Source organism: Manacus candei, unplaced genomic scaffold (genome assembly GCF_025592945.1).
Source record: "Manacus candei isolate 608988 ecotype Guabito, Panama unplaced genomic scaffold, ASM2559294v1 h1tg000023l, whole genome shotgun sequence".
NCBI lineage: Eukaryota > Metazoa > Chordata > Aves > Passeriformes > Pipridae > Manacus > Manacus candei.
In genome coordinates this window covers 10,768,063-10,789,482 of record NW_026138071.1, presented here as the reverse complement: position 1 = coordinate 10,789,482, position 21,420 = coordinate 10,768,063, and the positions used below count along the sequence as shown (strand labels likewise).

The 21,420-nt window shown below is 36.4% G+C and overlaps 1 long non-coding RNA gene across 1 annotated transcript in view; it reads left to right on the top strand.

Annotated features, from left to right (window-relative positions):
* Nucleotides 1-11,653: 11,653 nt before the first annotated feature.
* The window catches only part of LOC127471083 (uncharacterized), a 28,224-nt gene continuing 18,457 nt past the window's right edge, over nt 11,654-21,420 (top strand). The window contains exons 1-2 of the long non-coding RNA XR_007904551.1: nt 11,654-11,696; nt 12,539-12,632. This is a non-coding gene — a long non-coding RNA (uncharacterized LOC127471083). The remainder of the gene's footprint in view (nt 11,697-12,538; nt 12,633-21,420) is intronic.

The following is a 21,420-nucleotide window of genomic DNA, read 5'->3' as shown; positions in this document are numbered from 1 at the left end:
TGCTTAGCAGTGGCAAAGGCTGGAGGCAACAGCTTTTGTTTCAGTGCTCTTTGGCAGGAAACAAAGCACCTTCCAGTAAAAAATTGTTGGTTCTTAAGTACTTAAGAAAGGTTTCGGGAAAAATTATGATTGGTAAATCATAATTTAAAAAGGATAAGAAAGTACATTCATATCATTCAGGTAAAGATACCACATTCCAATGCAGCTGACTTTCTTGCAATAAGCATAATTGCTTTTCAGTAGTTTCATTGTGGACCAAAAGTACATATTATAAATCATACAGGAAAAAGGTTAGAATTTTCGAAGATTTTCATCTGCTATGTTACAGAACTGTTACTTTTACTTTTTTCTCCCCTCCTGCCTCAGTTCACATCTGTCTCAATCACACATCATCAGCTGAAGGCTGCAGTCACCAGGTGCTGCCTGCTGACCTTTACATACCTCACCACTATGGGCAAAACCAGCCAAATTCTGGGATTTCTGGGCCACTGTCCCCACAGGCGGGTATATATGCATCTCAACACTGCCAACCTAGCCTCCCAGAACTCTTTTTCTAAGGACAGCAGCAAGGAGGATGCATACAGGGACAGAACACGTTCTGTAACCTCTCCCCAAATGACGAGGTGTTCTTAGGGACATATTTTTTGGGTGGACTATTCAGTAGATAATAAAAGTACCCAGGCACAGGCAGCACTTCTTTTTCATCATTATTCTCGACTACTTCAACCTCTCTCACACAGCCAGCTGGGCAACAGTAAGTGTTCAGTCAACTTTGGCATCCCATACTTGGTTTTCTTTGATTTACACTTGTTTTTCTTTCTCTCTTTCTTTAGTATAATTGAAACTTTTCTGATTTTCAGGCTAAAGCTCTTTGTGCAATAGAAGTTTAAAGGACTCTTCAGCCAAGTGCGGGGTACACTAAGGGTACCCTTTCGTTTCCACTCTTGTGCCACATGTTTTGTAACTCATAAAAATTACATGAAATCTTACTTCAAAAACAGAAGGCCATGAAATGCACAAAATAATGAATGCATTTAAAATACCTATGCAACTCTTGGTTTTTCCCCCTTACCTTTGAAGTAGTGACAAAGCTTATACTGGAATAAAACTTACCATACTGCAAGTTGATTATATGTGACTAATGCTTCTAACATTTAATGAGAGGTGGTAAAATCTGTGTGCAGAATCTCCTCTATCCTGCCCTTCACAGTTGTTTTTATTTCTATGTAGCTGCTATACAGAATTGCCAAATCACTCTGCAGGCTTTTTCCCTCTTTCAAGTTTAATCATGGCTAAATGACTACAAGACAACAGGGCCTTGTTTTGTGTGTTTTAAACCAAAGGGTCAGAAAGCTCATGGCAAATCTTGCTGAGCATGAAATCCCTGTTCTGAGGCTCATCCATCTCATTGCTGCACCTCCATAATTTCCACCCACTCCCCTAGGTCTATCCTTGTGAACTGGTAGAATGCTCATATATACTTGTAAAGCTCTAAATAGTCTAACTGCTGTAACTATAGAGGAATTTATTGCATTTAGTTTTGCCTAAGAAAATCTATTTAATCGTTTATATTTTTTTAATTAGGATTATGTTTTAAAATGGGAATTAATTGATCAATATCTGCTCTTTATCATTCCTGATAAGTCTTAAAGCACAGTTCATTGTGAGGCTATTTGATGTACACTACAGCCCTCTGAAAGTGGCTTTTTCGGTTAACGTGTTCTTAGCAAAAGGGAAATTAGAGAGAAATCCTACATAGGCCTCTTTGCTTCTATAGAGAATCAAGAAAAGTCAGAAGTTTGTCTATAACTTGATATAAGTTTGTATATAACTTGAATTAAACAACTTGGTCCTCATGGTTATGATAAAGGGTGATCCAGAGATGCACATTACCTGTCTACGTTAGGGTACCATCTGTTCTACATTTGTATTCAGCTGACAGCTAATAAATGTCCTTGGGAATATCTTGCAGGAGGAGGGTGCAGAAAAAAAAGGTTTTAATATTGAGTTTTAACAAAAAACCCAGTACTTGAGTTTAAATAATGAGTTCTGAGTTAGATGATGCATTTCAGAGTAGGATTCTGGGTTTTTTTCTACACAGATAGAACCAGTGAAATGCAAGTAAGGATTTTATAACCTCATCACTTTAGTCAGTGTTCTGGGAGTCGTGAATTGCAGCCATGTGTAACTGTTTTGACTTTGTCTTGGCAGGAATATATGAATCAGCACAGAAAGGAATATCACTTTGTGAACTTGTGAACACAGCAAGCCTTGGCAACATGCGTTAAATATGTGGGTGAAATTCCCAGGATCATGGTATGATTCACTCAAATTGGGTAACTCTTTAACTGGTCAGTTATTTTCAAATGGAAAAATTGCAGCTGACTAGCTTGTTGGTAAGAATGTGTTATGAGTATGTTAATAATAATTCCATTATTATAATGAACCAAAAATAACCCTTATGTGATTTCAAGAGACAGTGACATCCATTAAAAACACAGCTGATGTGTCACCTCTCTAACTCTAGAGGACAAAGTTCACTGTGCTTGTAGACAAGAATATTTAGGATGCCTTAATTTTGCTTTTAATGTCTCTCAGGAATGGCTGGTGAAATGCCATATGTCTTTCTTTTTGGCAGGATAGATTTTTCCATTATACTGCTATATCTAAGCCAGCAAGGAGGGATGCTCCATACTGAGAGATCTTGAAACAAGAATATTGGAATTATCCCTACTGTCATTGTGAGACTATCATGAGAAGGATTTCCTGTCAAGTTTTCCACACAAAAGACATTATTACTAAAATGCATTGTTTAAATAATTGCTGTTCTTTTAATAAGTATTGTTTGACATATGCCTTCATAGGGGAAAACAAAGGTTTCAGTGGAGCAGTTATTATTATTGTGAATATATAAATATTTATTATTATTACATCACATTATTATTATTGTGAGCATGTGAATGTCTACTGGAAATGTATGCATCTTGTATTTGTTCTTCCCACAGTTCAGCACGTGGGAGCTTCAATATGTTATAGAATCTGGTATGCTGGAATCAGTCATGGAGAGTTGTAGCCTCAGTTGTCTGTTTTGACTGTATTAAACATTTTGAAAATGATTGGGTAGTTTCAAATTTCATACTATGTATGAAACAGAGATGAGAAAAGTCCTACTTTGTTGAGGAAGGCAGAGATAAATGTGGGCAGGCCCTGAGCTGACCTGAGTGACTCCCAAAAGCTTAGTTTGAGTACAAAGACTAAGACAGGCTAGTCCAAGGTGCATAGCATAACTCCTGAGCAATGGAAGAATGATCTGAATGAAGTATTAGTATCAAGACAGACCTTAAAGACAAAGTCAAGGGAGAAGGTAAGTCCTGAAAGGCTAAAGCAGTATACTTTAAGATATTTGGTGCACAGAAAAAGAGGTGTATAACCTCACCAGTATAGGGATACACACGGCAAAAGGTACCTAAAACTCATGCTAAGCAAAAAAATAGATGTTACAGAGAAGGCATATCTATTGTTGACTATGCTTGTATAAGGAATGAGATTTTTATATCTTAATTGACATAAAAGGTACATAATCTGGTCCACTTTTACTGTTACTACAGTTCAACATAGGAAATAATTTCTGCCATATGATGAGAAAGTAAAATCTTGGTATGGATCACTTCAAAATGGAATTTTTTGAAGTAAGATATACAAGGTTATTAATTTTACCTCTCTTTTAAACCCAATTAATCATTTCATCTCTTGAGAGTGTCCATAGCAGTGACTGGGGTATTCCTTTGGTCTCTCCTAAGTAAAGGAATTTCCCCACTGGGAATGCTATGTGGAAAAAGATTTTTTTTTTTTTTTTTAAGAATGAGGTAGGGTAGGGCTTTGGGGAGGAGGGGGGAGAGAAATATGTTTTTTCTGTTGCTTTTGTTCCTCCATAGAGCAGTAGGAGCACTGTAGTAAGACGTACTTCCAATGAAGTTTTATGCCCAAGAGGCACACATAGGTAAATGATGTTAGTATTTCAGCTGGTGAGCACAGGCCTTGCAAAACCCACTAAAATAGGAAAGTAAATAAAACGTGATACATATATAAACCTATGCTGTCAGATGTACTTAACTATGAGACCTCATAGAATAGGATAGTGCTGTAAATGTCTATATATCTCTGTTTACAAGTGGTTGCAAAAGGTTAAGGAGAAAGACAAATGGAAGTGAGTTATGATAGACATTATCTTGTCTGATTGACTTGTTCTTGCTTATTTACCTCAAAGATCCACCAGAGCTGGGTGCAGTACTTCAGCTGGGGTCTTACGAGAGCAGAGTAGAGGGCACATCAACTTGCACAGGTTTCCAATAGAGTAAATAATGTGTTCTCTTCTTTTTAATTTTTGAAATATTAATTATTTTCAATTTAGAACTGCAAGGGAAGTCCAGTTGCTTTGTACAACAGTGAATTTTCTAAATAAAATTTACTCTAAGGAGTACGATGTTAAAGGGCATTCTGAAAGAGGAGGTGCTGAGAATGTTCATATAACTCACAACTGCTCTTCTACTAGCTGTGTCAGAAAACTACAGCCCTTTTCCTAAGTAATAAGCTTAACAAAGATAAGCCTTGCTACAGAGAGTAGAGGCAAGTATTAGGATACTTTTACTCAAGAGCAGACTTGTAGCCTCAGGATTGGCAAGCACTGACTTGGAAAAACAGCTGTTATTTAAAAGATTTAACTATTTGGGATTGCTGACAGCTTTTAGGTTTTAAAGTAACCTGGGACAGCTTTGGTCTACTGCTTTACTTCCTTTTCAATCTTATGAATGTAGTTTCTATGGTCTACTTGAAACAGCACTGCAGGATGCCTTTACCTTCTGTCAGGATGTTCTGCAAGGAACCTCTCTATCCTTTGCCTCCATTGGATTTGCAAGAGCACTATCAGAAGGATGTGACAGCATTTACAATCTCATATAAGTAAATTTCTGCATCAAGACTGCTTGCTTCTGTCATCTTCTTCTTTGGGCTACACTTCTCACCGTGATGGTGAAACAGATTTCATTACTAATAGTAGCAGAAATAAATTGGTTTTCTTCTGAAAGAGACAGTGCTAATATTGTCTAAAATTCTGAAGAGAGGACAAGCACTTTCAATTCTTTTTTCAGATGTATTGCTGAGTAAGCAGGAAATAAAAAAAGAAAGGAGATCTCATGTTTCTAAATAGCTTTTATAAAACATCCAAAGTAAAAAGTAAGTGAGAGCAAAACACAGTATTTTTTTTCAGATTGTTATATTTGCATTCAGATGCATCATATTGTACTGTCCAATTTTCAGTTATGTTCACTGTCAGAAGTTGTAGGAAATTAGTGAATCTCGTAAAATAAACTTAACAAGAAATTTTCAAGGAGTGATTACGATAAGTTTTATGGTTCAGTATATCAAGCACATGTAATGGGGCTTTTATAAGGGAAAACTTAAGGAAAGAGAACATTTCAAATACCATTATCAATGAAAATAACAATAGGAGCAATTTTTAACCTGGAGGAATTCTACTGAGGAGTTACCATGCCATCACTAATAGAACAGAAAAAGCCATAGCTAAATCAACTGCAATGCTGAGTAAAACACATACAAATCATTAATTTGTTCTGTTCTTACTGCTGGTGGCTTTTATTTACCTTTCACTCTCTTCCATAAAATTTCCACTTTAATGGATGAGATATAGGTAAGTGGTAGAGAGTAGTACTGGGAAATAAAATGTGATTTGCATTTTCTTATACCTCTTTCTTAATCTGTATTGTGTCCAGAAACATAAGCTTACAAATCCAACAATAACAAGAAGAAATTAAATATTTGCAGCTTTCTTTTAACAATTTGGAGCTCTTCTAGTACACTGTTTTAATTTCCTGTCCCAGCAGAGAGGAGAATTAGACTTTATAATAAGAACATAATAGTTGAAGAGATTGTCCTTTTTATTGGCTTGCTCTGGTTGTTTAAATGTGACCATGAGAACTGTAAAATCAAGGAAATCCTTTCTTTTATATCTATCTGACACAAATTTTTCCTTCATTTTATTTAGATGTTGGGTGGTCACATTGCTCACACTGCAACTGCAGCTTAGGAATGTAGATGTAAAATCTCATATTTATTCAACATGAACACTTGTTATGATGGTCTTTCATATAGAGGTATAATGCTTTATACTGAAAATGTGATTTAAAAACAGGTTGACTCTTCGTTTGTGACTTCAAGTACTAAAATGAGTAAGAAGTTTTAATAAGGGTTGGGTTTTTTGATTTGGTTTTGCCTACCCCTGTGAACCTTGAACTGGTGTACCCACATTCTTGTAGCTAAATATGTGACCTATTAACTTTTCACTTTGTCTCTATCCCTGATGCTTTTGCCAAATGAAATTACAAGTTTTACAATATCCATGTGATGCCATAGGGTTTCTTTCAACAAGCTTAACTGTTAACTGGCTTTTCTCTAGAACTGGAGCAATCCTACCACTCTGCCCATTAAGAGAAATGTTTCCTTGGGCACATCTAGTTTAATTTGGCATCTAGTTTAATTTGCTTCATTACTGAATCCATATCAATGGAAGAGACAGGGTTTGTGGTGTGAACCTTCTAGATGGTGGTGGTGGAGAGGTTATTTGTTCACTCTCTTCTAGAACTTTCCATTAAACTTGTGGAGAGGTATTTCGATTGAAATGCCACTGAATTCACTTTCCTGCCTCAAAAAGGCATTTTGCCTCATTTCACATTCTTCCTCATTGAATAGTTTCGTCATGTGTCAGTATATTTGTTATGCTGCCAATGCTCTAACAGAGGACTTGTTTTCCAGTATATGCAATAATGTAGGATATTTTCTCTGAATGAGATTAATTTATAACTTCAGTAGCTGCTTATAGTCCTCTCAATTAAGCCTCATGTGTCCTTTTTGTCAAGAAAGACAAACATAATTCTTGTATTCTGTCTTTTAATTTGTAAGAACAATAACTTCTTACTTCTTGACTTAGGAAGACAAATTATTTGTGGTTAATAATCAAAATTATGGCTAGCTGGTTTTTGTTAATTCATCAAAGAAATATTAATTCTATATAACCACAAGATAATTAAGGTGCTGGGAAGGGAGAAAGGGCATGTACTCTGTGAACCCTTTCAGAGCAGCCTCCCCAGAAAGAAAAGGACAGTGATGACAGGAGATGGCAGATCTAGAGCATGACGTGTGTTTAGGGCTTGCCATAGAAGACATGAGTACTCTCTGGTCTCTGCTTACACAGAATGAGTATTTCTTTGGGGACTGGGAGTAGGGGCAATAGTGGGCCTATCCTTTCAGCAGCTTTTAGGTTCTGTGCATTTTTAATCAAACTATGAAATAATAACCACAGTCTCATTAATTTTCTGTAAGACCTCTCACCTCACTGACTCAGTGCAGTGACTGTATAGGCTTGAGTTAAAATTGGTTAGATGAGTGAACTTGTTTGCAGAGGTTCACAATCTGCTTTTTGGCACTTTTACTGTCAGTTCATGGTGTTTTTGCTTTCAACTCCCCTTCTGCATTCACTTTCAGGAAGGAAAATGATTTTACAAGAAAGTAGTAAGTTTTCTGCAGTGTGTTGATAAACCCCAGTGGAGCCAGTGGTCCTACCAGGATTCAGAATTCTTTTAAAATTTGAGGACTGCTGTATAGAATGCATAGGGACACAATTTTCAGACACTGACATTATTTTCAATACTAAAAAACTCCTTAAAAATCATCCAAGATGTTTTTAATATCAGGATCAGGATTTTTAGTGTCCATCTACATAATTTGTATGGCAGGATCCCACTGTTGTATGTTGTATTCTGCTCTCCATCACAACTTGTGTCTGTTTGGTGACTGGGGCATGAGTGGCCAACCCCCACCCACCCACGCAGCAGCCCTGCAGCCAGGGAACCCCTTACCCCAGCATACAGGGAATCTGCCACTTTTGACTACTGCATTTCCCACATGGGAAGCCAGAAGACTTTTTCTGTTGGTTTATTTGTTTTAGTGTACATTATCCAGCCAGACTGAGATGGAGACTGATTTTGTATTTGGCTAAGGGCTTTGGTATAAATGGCATGTCCTGTCTTGTAAGAAGAAAACCATGAAGACTCTGAGTGCAGAGCCCCTCATCCCTCCCCATCTCTACAGGCCCCAGCACCTCATGCAAAAGCCATTCTGTCACCAGCAACTCCCGAAATAGCCACATCTGCAGTGCTGTTGGGAAGTTGGGACTGTTGTCAGCCAAGAAGTTCTGTGCTTTTAAATGTGGAGAGTTTGAGTGGTTTAAAATTAGTTCAGTGGAACTGTAATCAAATCCATTTATATCAATGTGAATAAGTACTTTGTCTGCAAGGCTTAACAGCAGTTGGGCCACTCACAGTGTGTGTGCCCAAATCCTCCAGGAGCAGAATGTTTGGTTGTAAGCTCCCTACCCTGGAGACTATGTTTCTCTAATGTTTGTAAAGAGCCTGATGCAGAAGTGCTGTGAACCTCCTTGGAGTTTCTGGAATTTTCTGTTGCTTTTATAAAAAAGATGAAATTATAAAATAAGACCAATGTGAAAATAAGAAATGTGAAAACTGGGACCAGTCTCTTGCAGGCATTGTTATTCAAGTAAACATGCCATTAGCATGTGACTGCTAAAAAATTCTGTTTAGTTTCATATGAGAGAGATGCACAAACAGAAAAAAAAAAAAGCCTAGAATGTCTGTTTTCTGTTCTATCAATGGATAGGTAGAGTCCATTTTTTTTTCATTTTTGTCACATTAGGAAATTCTTACATAAAAGAAAAAAACTGAAAGTCTTTTCAAGAAAAATCTTAATTTGAACTCCTCTATTTACGTAATTTAGTGGGAGAGAGAGACAACATAGTATAAATTCAAAGTTTGACTTTAATACACCTTAGGGGAGAAGACATTGAGGAAAAATGAGGTTTTTAGTCAAAAGATAGGAATCATGGGATTCAGCATGCCGGAGCAACATTTTTCGATAACGCTGATGTTATTGAAATTAATAACTGCTGTGCAGTGATAAGAAATACAATATTATACTCGTCTGGTAGAGTTGTGCATACCATCCAGTGTTCTCTGTGCATGCACCCCAGCATTTGTGGGCTTGTTGTGTGCTGGACTTGTCGACATCCTTAGCTGCAGGTTTATGTTAAATACGTGAGGTGTAACACATGGGGTTTTTTAAATAAAATTTTCTAAAATTATTTTTTCTAAATTAAGGAAATTCTCTGAAGTAGCTCCAGAGTTGTTAAAAGTGAGAGACATCCTTCAGGCAACAATACTGTAGTGCAGATTTCTGATGATGTCTTTGAGCCCTACCATCAGCAGATCACTTGCAATGTCAGCAATGTATATGTATGCTGTGTGAGACCCCAGAATGTCAGGACTTTGAGGCTTTTCGAATGCTTGAAATTTAACTCTATTAGTAAAATGTTGGTCCAATTATGTATGCAATAGAAGTATTGCTAGAATCTACTTATCTGCAACTCTGTGCTGTTCTCTTCATTTGCTAAACCTCCAGCAGTGAGATGCAACCTTCTTGCTAAAGAACATTCGTGTTTCAGCCTGATTAACATTTTTAAAATATTCATGAAAGAGACCTAGAAATTTTGCTGACACTGTTTTTAAAAGAACTAAATGCTCTGGAGCACATATTGAATTGTATGTGGCTGCTGTGGTAGGAAAAAAACACCCTGGAGACGTCTTTTTTCTGGGCTCCATGACAAATTTTACGTCTATCTGCACTTTAGTCTCACATGAACATAAATATCAAACTATTTTAACTTGTACCCAGCTGGAAAGTATATACTTTATGAGAAGAATGACATTTTTTAAGAGTACTGTATTCGCAGGTTATGGATCTCATGTGGATAATAACCTTGAAACCTATACTGTATCTGCTATTACACTATCGAAGAACTTGTCTTTCAGGAAAGTTTTTAGATTGTGTCCTTGTTTTATGAAGAATTCAAAAAAATGAAAAAGTTCACCTTTTGTATGCTTGTAGGTAATACATCAAAGCCCCCTGAATTAAGAAATTATGGGTATGTTTCTATGGAATACTAATTATCTATTTATCCGCATAGGGCTTGTTGAGCAGGCTTCAGGTGAGAGTGAGGATAACATTCCATATTCTGGTCAGCATTGATCCTCCCTACTTCACCAATAGAGTCACTAGTACTGGGGTTGTCTCTGTATCAAAAAAAGAATTACTTTGTAGTACAAAGTAACAAATACAACACAAATGCACAGTATTACAAAATGACTTGGTGATTACAGGTTTGGACTTGATGATCTAGGGGTCTTTTCCAACCATTAATGATTCTGTGATTCTATGAAGCAGTGATGTTAAATCATCTCTTCTGGCAAAATGATACTAGTGGGAAGAATATCAGTAATTTTGGAAAATAAGCTTTAACAAGGAGGGGAAAAAAAGAAGAAAAACTGGTTAAAAAAAAAAATTGAAAAGGACAAGAGGAACTGTTTAAATACTGAGAATAGGAACCAAAAGGGAAGCTCAATTAATGAGTCAAAAGATAGGCAGCTGTGAGTGCTCTGAGAGTCTATCATTTCTCTCTTATGCTAGCTTTCTTGTGAACTGCAAAGAATGGTAGAGCTGAAGTATATGCCTGTTTAGGAAGTCGAATGCATTTTCAGTGCAGTGATATAATGTCCCTTTGTTGTTGTTGTCCCCCATTTCCCCTGAAGGCAAAACGAACAATAAATTACAGAAATGCCTCTAGCAGAGTTTTCCTGTCAGTGTTCTAGGAATCATGACTTCTACAGTTTTTTCTCCACTTGCAGTTCAGACTTTTAACCTATGATACTTGTTATGAAGGGAAAATACTGTGTGACAATCTATTTACTACTCATATAGTCTTCTCCTTTCAGGCGTTCCTATCTACCTCCATGCTCAACTTAAAATCCTCCTACCCAGTTGTAGTTGCATTTTATTTTTGCTGGTACCAATCTGAGTGGTTCTTATCCAGACTCTCCTTCTATAGTAAAGACTCTCCTGAGTTTACTCTGAGTGTATTTTAACTGTCCTTTAAAAACAGAAGTCATGTAAAAGCAAGTGTTCTCTCAGTCTATTTTGTCTCTTCAAACATAGGTGTCAATATTTTCCTTCATTCTGGTCTAAAGAAAATAAAAATTAATGGAGTTCAAAGTCTATATCAATGCACTTGTATGGGCTCAGATTGCCTTTGAAAGCCAGAAAGTTCAAAATGTATGATTCTTAGCATAGTAATGTTATTACCAATGTAAAGGTAGAGTTGGATCACACAACGAAAAGTAATGTCATGTTAATGTCATTGGAGTGTATATTTGAGAAATAAGTATTTCTGATTTATTTTGTATAACTGTAGTCTTAATGTTTCAATAATACAGATTTCCACATTTAAGCTCTCCAATTTTTAATAAATGGAATAGGAAAGGGCTAGAAGATGCCATTAAGTTTTATGAAGGGCTTTAGGGCAGCCTTAAATGCAAATATGGAATGAAGTATTGAAGAAACTCATTTTATCTCTCCTTATTGAGTATTTCTAATGGTTTTATTGGTCTAGTATGAATCAGTGTGATGAAGTAGCATTAATAATATCTTATAGAATCTTTTTTTTTTTTTTCAGTTCTTTGATTTCAGATTGCCTGTATACTAAAAGTACTGCTTGGGTAGGTACTCCAAATACTTCTCTTTTATACCCTTTATTCCTTCTTAATTGTCCTTCATGTCAGCAAAGAACCATTCTGATAGCCTGATTTGGTTTATATGAGCCCAATTTAATTTAACCCTCTGGTAAGGGCTTCAGGATGAGATCTTGGGCTTTAATTTGGCTTTTCCATCCACTATTTTTTTCCGGATAATAACTATCTACATAGGTTTTGAGAAACAAAATTTAGGATTTTTATTAAAAAGACAGGATGTTGAGGCTGACTCCAGAGATAGGAAACCAGAATCACTTTACATTGGCAGCCCAGATCCTCCTGTGCTTCCTATGTGTATTTCAACCATAGTAGAAACTACATTTTCCCTGCAGCGATTTCCTCAGAGTGATAGCAGTGTTCTGCTCTGTGCATGGTGGCAGCATGTATTACAGTGGCCAGGCTCTTCTCTACAGTAAAGAAGTTCTATTTTCTGGTCAACAGAAGGAGAAATGCATTTCTTGTTGTTTCATAAGCAGAAAATCCCACTGTTAGATCATCTAGGGTAGATTCAGGAGATAGTTCCAGTTTCCTGGCTAGGAATCAGCCTAACCACTGCAGGTGTGCTGGGTGATTTGGCCTGTGTCTGATCCTGACCATTGTCTCTGGCTCTGTCCTGAAGTTGCTACTTTACATCCTGGCTCTTGGTGCAATTGCTCATGCCAGCCTTACCACAGTGCTAGTTTCCAGCTCGCTTTCCCTTGCAGAGCAGCTGCCCCTTGATGCTCTGTGCATGTCTTTTGCTCCTTCTTCTCCCCTACCCTTTTTCTCTACTCCTTCTTGACTCCTTCCCTTTCTCTTCTGCTTAACAGAGAAGGATGTTAAGCTTATTGAACGTGAAGGGACTCTGTTGATGGAGAAATAATACCTGAAATGGCTGCTTGCCACACAAGGATACAGAAGAGTGTAAGTTTCAGTTTAAAAGAACAGGAGTGGAATGTATTTTCTAATGATTTCTGTTTGCTTTCTTTCTGTATGTGTAGTTCTTGATAAACATCTAGGTAGAACTCTGGGGTATGGCAGACAGTTTATGATTTTTTTGTCATATGGCAGTAGGAATAAAGCACACTTACAAGTGGATCTTTACCTGAAACATCAGAGTTTTCCAGGGACCCAGTTTAGGTAAGGGCTGATCCTTCACATACACTTGGAAAACACTAAAGTCTCAATTCTTATTGATGTACTTATGAAGTACACCAGTGAGTATGAACTAAGAGTGGGCAGAACTGAGAAGCCTAATTCCAGATTTGCTTATAGAAGTGTATTAGTAATAACTTTGGGCAAGTAATTTATAAACAGTAACTCAGAAATTAAATCAGTATCTAAATAAGTCTTGCTGAAATTAGCATTTGCTTATATGGATTATTATGCAGATAATGGGGGGCACAAGCATACTCTCTCTACATAGGAATAATTGTTGCTATATTTATTTTTCCATGTGCAGTTATTAAACTCAGAAAGCATTGATCTTTTCGTCTCTTAACCTATGCTGACAGTGAAGATGTTCTGGACATCCATGATGTGATTCCCTTAGAGCTAGCTTAGCTACCAGCACAGTGAGATTAATCTGCATGAAATTTTTAGTTGCTACAAGCAGATCTCATCTTCTAATGTAGTGTGCTCCAGAGGAAATGTGCTTTAATTCGTCCTCTGTAGAATAGGAATAACATTCATTCCCAATCACATGTTGGAAGTGGCACTGTGAGAATTAACCAGTCAATGTTTCTACAATACTCTGCTGCAGAGGGGGATGTTATTGGCTGGTAGGTGTGATTCCGAGCTATGACTAACAGCAAAGCACCGTTGTTATTCCCACTTTGCCATTAGGGATGAATAAATTATTTTAACATGTTCTCCACCCACAGAAATTTCTCAGTATCTTTTAATTTGCATAGCGTTTTACAAACAGCTTTTTAGGAAAATCAAGAGCATTGAGGAAAAAGAAACTTGGTGCAAAAGAATCATATTGTGTTGCTGCCACACCCAATCGAAATTACAAGTCAGAAAGCAGTGTAGCTGTTAAAGAATTAAAAATGAAGGTAAGCATCTATTTGAGGGATGCAGTACAGACCAAAATTATTATGCATAACTGCCAGTCTCTGAGACAAGCAACGTTCCAGCAGAAAGAAAGGGAACAGTTCAGCATGGAGAGACAAAATCTGAGAGAAGATGTAAAGGTTATTAAAGTTAGCTGGAGAAAATATTCTCCAAGTTTGCCTGCTTTGTTTGAGCTTAAAGTTCAAATGTGATGATTTACGGGGGCACCTAATCTCTTTTCCTTATTAATATTTGTCCTTTGAATGAATATAACTTGAAAAGTCACAGTAATTAAGACCTTTTGTATTAATTCCAATATTTAATTTTCATATTCTTGGAATTCAAAGAGCTTGGAAAATCTTGGAAACTGCAGAGGAAAGGAGATTGAGGAAAAAGTAGAATTCCTCATAACTAATGAGCAAAGACTGAGCCAAAAAAAGGATGTTTGAGCTTTGCAGTCCTATTTGATTCCCAGACTAGTTTTATGCCAACCCACTATAGTTTAGAGCAGTCTTGGAGATATTCTAAAGTCATCCAACACCCCCTAAATAGCAGCCTTTCGTGAGAGAAGAGAAAGTCCAGCAGTGCCCCTTGTGCTTCCTGTACAGGGGCTGGGGCCTGGTGTAGAAGTGCCACCTTTGTGTCTGCCAGACGGACTCTGTACCAATTCTGCAATCACAGGGAATTCTTGACTGGGGAAGTCTGGTTGGTTTTTGGTCTCCGCGTGGCCAGAGCATCGCAAAGGGATTCAGACAAACTGGAGGGACTGAACGTCTCAGTCTAGTATATGTATTCCATGCATTTTGTGCTATCTTGTTTGGAAATAAATCCAGGCATGTACAGAGAGGAGCTGATCCAACATTACTTTATTGCCAGAGCTCCAGCAGCTTGCTTAATACTGTATAATATTTTATGAGTTACCAACAAATTCATTGGTGGGGTTGTTAGGCTAACCATATGGTTGGCTTTAGAGGAATGTACCAGTTTATTTGTTGGATCAAATTTTTGATTGATTAAGACATTTTCAGTTAGCTGACCTTCAAGTTTGGTTACTAGAGCAGCCTCCAGACTTGCAGTGACAAACACCTAAATTGAACTTAAGTTCAGCAATTTATCTGAAAAGTGTGAAGTGAACAGCTATATTAGATCATTGTGGAGATTTTACCATCTCCCTGGTGAATATTCCAAGTGGTACAATGCTGTGTTGTATTTCAGAGATGTTAGAGACTTGGCTTCAGGTTTAACATGCTTTTCTTTACTATATTTCTGTGGTAGTACATAAGAGGACATAATTCATGCAGTGTGTCAAAACATAATGGATTTATTTTGACTTTCTGATGTAATGCCTCTGTAGCTCCTCCAATTTACCAGCATTAGTGTTCTGACTACCAATTTAGATTCCTAGTTGGAAAAGAGGATCAAAGAGCCTATACCACAGCTTTTCTTTTTGGTCCCTACCCATTCTGGCACTCAGACTGAAAGTGAAAATGGGAGTAGTGAAGACCTTGCCCTTGTTCTGTGGTTTCACTTTTACCATCCCTCTTCTCTCCTCTCTGGTGTGTTTTGTAGACACCTGAGGGCTACCGCAAGTTGTATTACTTTTCCCTGTCCTTTTGGACCCCAAAAGAGAGAGGACACCATTTTCCTGGTGGTTACCAAGATGCATTTTTACATGATTTGAGACCATTGTACTATCTGATATAAATGGCCTGACTGAACCTGTTCTCCAGCCATCTGAGCAAGGCTTTGTATTTCATGAGTTTACTAGCAGCAGCAGCTTTTCCATCAGTTATGATGTTCTGTAAACTCAGTGCCAATTTGCCTTCATGTCATCTGACAAAATGTGCACATAGCATAGGATTCTACTGTATTTAAGGATTTTTTGAGTTCCAGTATTGATTTATTGTAGGTAGGTACCACTTCAATATCAAAAGAATCATAATGAAACTTAAAGGTATTATTACAAGATTTGGTGGGAACGGTCTTGGACAGCTGAGGTGTATTTCAGATAAAAGGTGATTTGAGTTGGCTACAGTAGAGATGCTGTTAGAATCTAGTAAAGTAGAAAATACTATTAATATGAGTGAACTGTTGCTTCCTTTTGGCAATTCAAACACATCAGTAATGTGTATTGTGAAGTTAGATACTACATCACTTGCCAAGTGTCACTTGGCACTCTTGGAAATACTTGGAGATCTGCTGATTTATTAATACATTGTCTGCTGCTTTTTATGTGATCAGTTGCCTGCTCTCCTTGAATGTCTAACAGCCTTCTGGGAATTAATGCTGTATTTCTACTCATGCTAATCAAAAGTTGATATACAAAGTATTTCTGCTGTCAGAGGAGCTATAGGGAACAAGAAACACTGAACATGATGATCTGCCTGTGAATCAGCTTTATACCATCTCCCTTTTTGTTTGTTCCTCTTTTTTTTCTCCCTCTATAACAGTAATCATCAAAAAGAAATTTTTCAATTAATTATTATTTTAAAGCCGAAACAGGAAGTAAATATGCATTTTGAAAGCAAGAACAAGAGGCACCTGTCTCTAATTCATCATCTAAAATTTTGACACTTTCTGGTTAGGGCACTTTCTTATAGGCAGATAGCAGACTGCAGTGATTTTGTCTGTGGAGAATTCATTCCTAATTCCCTGCTTCATAATGCTACTCAGTTAAGCCCAATTATTGCTTTTGAGACATTTTGTTTATGTAGTAGCAAGTGCATTCTGAAATAATGATAATTTTTCTAGTTGCCACTGTTTTTTCCTACAGTGCACTAAAGATACCCTTTCACAAACAATTTTAGTCAACCGCACAGTCACTAACTATTCAAAATACTAGTTTTGTTTCTACTTTGGTGTTGTCTTAGTGGCATTAACTTTTCTCTGCAAAGAGTCATTAAATTTATTAAAAATTTTCTATTTTATGCTGATCAAAACTGATATAACAGTAAAAATATAATTTCTTTTAATAGTGAAATAGTAAAATAGTTATATTACTGTGAATTTTTTCTTAATGTTAATTATGCAGAAGCAGGTTCAGCATAACATGGATCATGTCTGTTGTTTCTCTTGCGTTTTAACATCAGTTTTTAAAGCCTTATGGTCCCTTAAATTAGACAGTATTCTTTTTTCTTTTTTTCCCTAGCACTATTCAGTGTTTGACATTGGCTTAGTGATAAACTTATCACTTATGTACATTTACAAGCATTGCTCTATTACAACCCAGTCCTACCAGGTGTTTTGTATTTTGGACTTATTTAGCCATACCTATGGAATATTTAAAATACTAGCTCCCTACATGAAGGTGCAATTTTAAAAACAACTAACAAAATGTACTATTTCCTCCTCTTTATGTTGTATTTTTGGGGGGTTTTTTTGGTCACTGCACAAAACAAAAGTTCTGTCTAAAAACTAGATGTTGGGAATGCATATAAAGCATGTTGTGCGTGAAGTAAGAAGGTGTTCAATGATCACCTTGTCCAACATTTTTAATACTCATTTTCTGTTTCAAGGGCTGAACTTAAAATAGTTCCAGCTTGGTCTGATGATCTTCACAAATTACAACTAAATATGATGTATCTGGCCTTTGAAAGTATAATTATTTTTGTATTTCTGCTACCTGGTCCGTATTTTTGGTTCTGAATATTGTAGCATAGGCTAAGAGGATGAGGAGACTTCAACGTGTTGTGTCAGGACAGAGCTTGCTAAAATGATGAAAGAGATTAGGTTTAGGAGGGAAGGGCTCATGAAGCTGAAAACTAAACTCATACCTAGATCTCACAATTACTAATAGTATATATAATAGTGTGGTGTGTATGTTGTAGACCTATCCTGCTTGTACTTGATTTTAACTATATGACGAATTCTCCTATAGAACTACTTTTATATTTAAAAAGTAGAACACAATTATGTTATCATGTCTTTCCACCTCAGAGAAAGACAGCTGGGCACTGTGGAGCATCGCATTCATACTGGAGTGTGTGCAGCTCAGCTGGTTTTAGAAGCATTTGGCTAATGCTTGGATGTTAGTAATTAAGGCAATGTAAGGCCAGTGATGAAGAGCAGCCTAACAGAAACTTGCAATGACATATATTAATTACTTGAAAAATAAATGTTTGAACAAAAAACTGTACTGAATGGAAGGAAATGGCTACTTGCTAAGTTCAAAACAAATGAGTTCACAGATTTAAAAGGCAGAAAAAAGTCAGCAGCTTTTAAAAAGAATCAGAAAGTAGAAACACTGATACACCTAAGAGATAGGTATAAATGTTTAAATGGAACCACTGCAAAGAAATGAAACATTTTTACATCATGAAGCAGAAGTAGTTCTGTGAGTAATGGAGTTTGCAGCATGTACCTTTGCAACAGAAGTCCTCCACTGACATCATACTCATTGAAACAATAGTTGTCACATAATGAAATGACATAAAATGATACCAAAAAAAGGATTTACGGCAAAAATACACAAAATTCAGTTACAGTGCATTTTAGTTCCTATACAACATATATGCTTATGGGAAAACATTTTCTTTATTTGGTGTAGACAGCAACTGTAAAATGGAATGAATCAAAAGATCATTGAGTTTTCTCTTCTAATTCATCTAGAAATCAGGGAGACCTTCAAACTAAATTTTCAAGGGACCATGAGCTCCTGACACAAAGAGAAGGTAATGGTTGTAATTGTTGCTTCTGTTGAATCTCTAGCAATTAATTTTATCTTCTTGAGATATACTTCTGTATATATAATGCCAATTTCAGAAAAATAAGTACATCAGAATATATGTATTGTATCAAAAAATATATGTGCTATATTGGAAATATTCTGCTCTGCAATTTCTCTCTTGTTCAACAAATTCCTGCTCTTTTCTACTTAAATAATACTATATTGGAAGCTGACTTTCATTTCAATGTAATTTTTATTCATAACAAAGATGGTGTTCAAAAGAACTGTAATTTTCTTTTGAAGTTCTTAATTTTCTTCTTTCTTTCAGAGAGAGTTGAGATATAAAAATAGAAATGCATTTAATGGTGCAAAATGCCTAGGGGCTTACAGCCTGCAATTTAATGTTTTATTCATAATTTCCCACAATAATTGTAGTTACTTGTTGATCTTCATGCAATTCTTTTCAATATTGTTTGGAATTTAAAATTAATTACACAATTTTTTTTTCTGGATTTTCAAGATCAGTGTTCCAGTCATAAATCCAGATATCCATATGCAGTTCACAGTGAACATCTCTTGCAAAGGGCTCAAATACATGAATTATTTAATAATTCAGTTGTTCATCTGTTTCTGTTTGTGAGGACTGCTTCATTTCTGTAGACACAGTAGTGTCCTTGATTTGATTTTCGTACATATTAGTCTAACTTAGATACTGGTTTTGTGAAGGCTATAAAGGAGAATCTCCCTTTGCAACTTAACCTGCTCCACAGTACTTAATTTCCACTGAATTTTCCATTGGACAAATCAAATCCTGTTCTGCTGCAGACAATGAACCCTGATGTCTCATGTTCACATGGCACTGCTGTTTTCTCTGTGTCTCTGAAGTGCTCTTATGCTACATTTTCCAGCAGACCTCATTGGGTATTTTAGTCAACCAAATTCTTCCTTGGATCTTTGGAAATGTTAACTGTCTCAATTTTTCACTATTTCTCACAAGAGACCACGACATAGAAATCTGATCGCTGCAGTTAATGTACATCAGTTCATATCAACTTGATCTCTGTATACTTTTCCTGATACAATTTATGTCCTTTTTCGTCTTGCAGACTGAAATAAATGTCCCATCTGCAGATGAGTTATTTTTGCATAGCCTTTCTTACATTAGATCTTTGTAATATTCGTTCTGCTCATATTGCTTTTTTACAAGTGTTTTCTTGCTCTGTATCCTCTTCAGGCTGTCCAGTTTTAAACATTTCTAGAAGTTTAACGTACCACTTGGGCCATGCAGCTATTTGGGAGTTCCCATTTACAGCTGGGCAGTAAATGGACTTTCAACTAGACCATCTATTTCAGGATGTGCTTCTCTGACCTTCAGTTTCCATTTAGCAGTACTTGAATTCTACCACGGGAACTCGTTAGTACACATCTGTTCTTTGGTAAGGATAGTAGTCAAACCACCTCATCAAGCAAGGTATAATATTCTCTTTTATTTAAGCATAACATATGCTTTATGCTGCAGGCAGTACCAGTTAATCAATTACACTTAGTACATATCTAATTGTGCATCTTTATGTTAGGTGAACAGTCAAGAACTGTCATGTTTAGTTTGGCCTCTCATGTTTATTGAAAAGAATAATGATAACGTTTTAGGAACAAAATTAAAGAATTTATTGCAGAAATTGTCTCTAGTTGCTAATAAGCAACACCAAAGTTACCTGTTGCATCTTCTAGAAAATTCAGCTCCTTAAAAGCAGTGAACTGAACTTGTGAGAAGCACAAAACGTGTACAACCTGATAAGAAATGTATTTTCTTTGTCAGATATATATGCATATTTAGTTGCAATGCAACTACCTTAGCTATAGAACATGGTTACTTTAATGCTAAAAGCAAAGTCATTGTGGAAAAATAACGCTTTCAAAAGAGTGATTATTTCCATTCAAGACTGGTCAATCTTAACAGCATGCCCATGAAATTTATGACTGTTTCTGCTCTGATCTAGCTTTGCTAATACACTCATTTCTGCGCTCACTTGCCATCCATCCTATTTCTATTTGTCTATTTAGCCATCCATTGCATCTGGGCAGAACTGCAGACAAGCAGCTCTGCCGGGCAGGCTGCCTTACCTGCCATTTCTTTAGTAGCCTAAGACCAAGAATCCTTGGTGAAGCATAATTGTAAGATATTCTATGTCACTTTCAGCAGTTATATTTTACAACTTTCATTAACTGAATATCTGAATATGTTGAAATAACAATATGAAAGGAAAGTATAAAGTATTGAATAATGACACTAAAAAAATCAATATAATTTCTTTTTTGTTGATCTAAGCAGCAAAATTTCCTTGGGGTTGTTGGGTGATAACCTTTCAAGGGCACAAAATTAGGAATGTGTTTCTTTGTCATGGGCAAGATTCCATATGTACAATGAAAGAACATCAAGACTTAGTTTCCTCCTAGATCTACAACTGAATGAGGATTCAGAGAAGGGACTTCTGGATGATGACATAACATTCACATCACAGAAAGACTGGTATGAAAAAAACTTACATAACTAAACAGTGTTGTATTTAGGCAGGGTCAGATACTTGGGATATTAACATTTCCTTTCCCTCCTTTTAAACAGGGAAAGCAGAATAATTTGGGTAAACAGAATACATTGTTAGCGGTCAGCCTGACTTCTGCAGGCAAGTCTTATGTTTGACATTCTAGCTGTTTTTTTATGGCTATGCAGTTGAGCATCTTCACTGAACTATTCTTAGAGTTGGAGATTTCAAGGAAAAACAATGGTGGCAATTTTCTGTGATGTCTTATATAAGACAAAACATACTTTCTACATGAACACAACTAAACTGTAGTCAAAAAAGTTGTAATTACTTAGAACAGTTCTGTTTATCTTAACATTGAAATGAAGTAGTCTTATTTCCATCCCTATGAATTCATGTATGAAATATGAACAACTACACAAAACTTGTCAGAAAGGTGCTTTGGCAG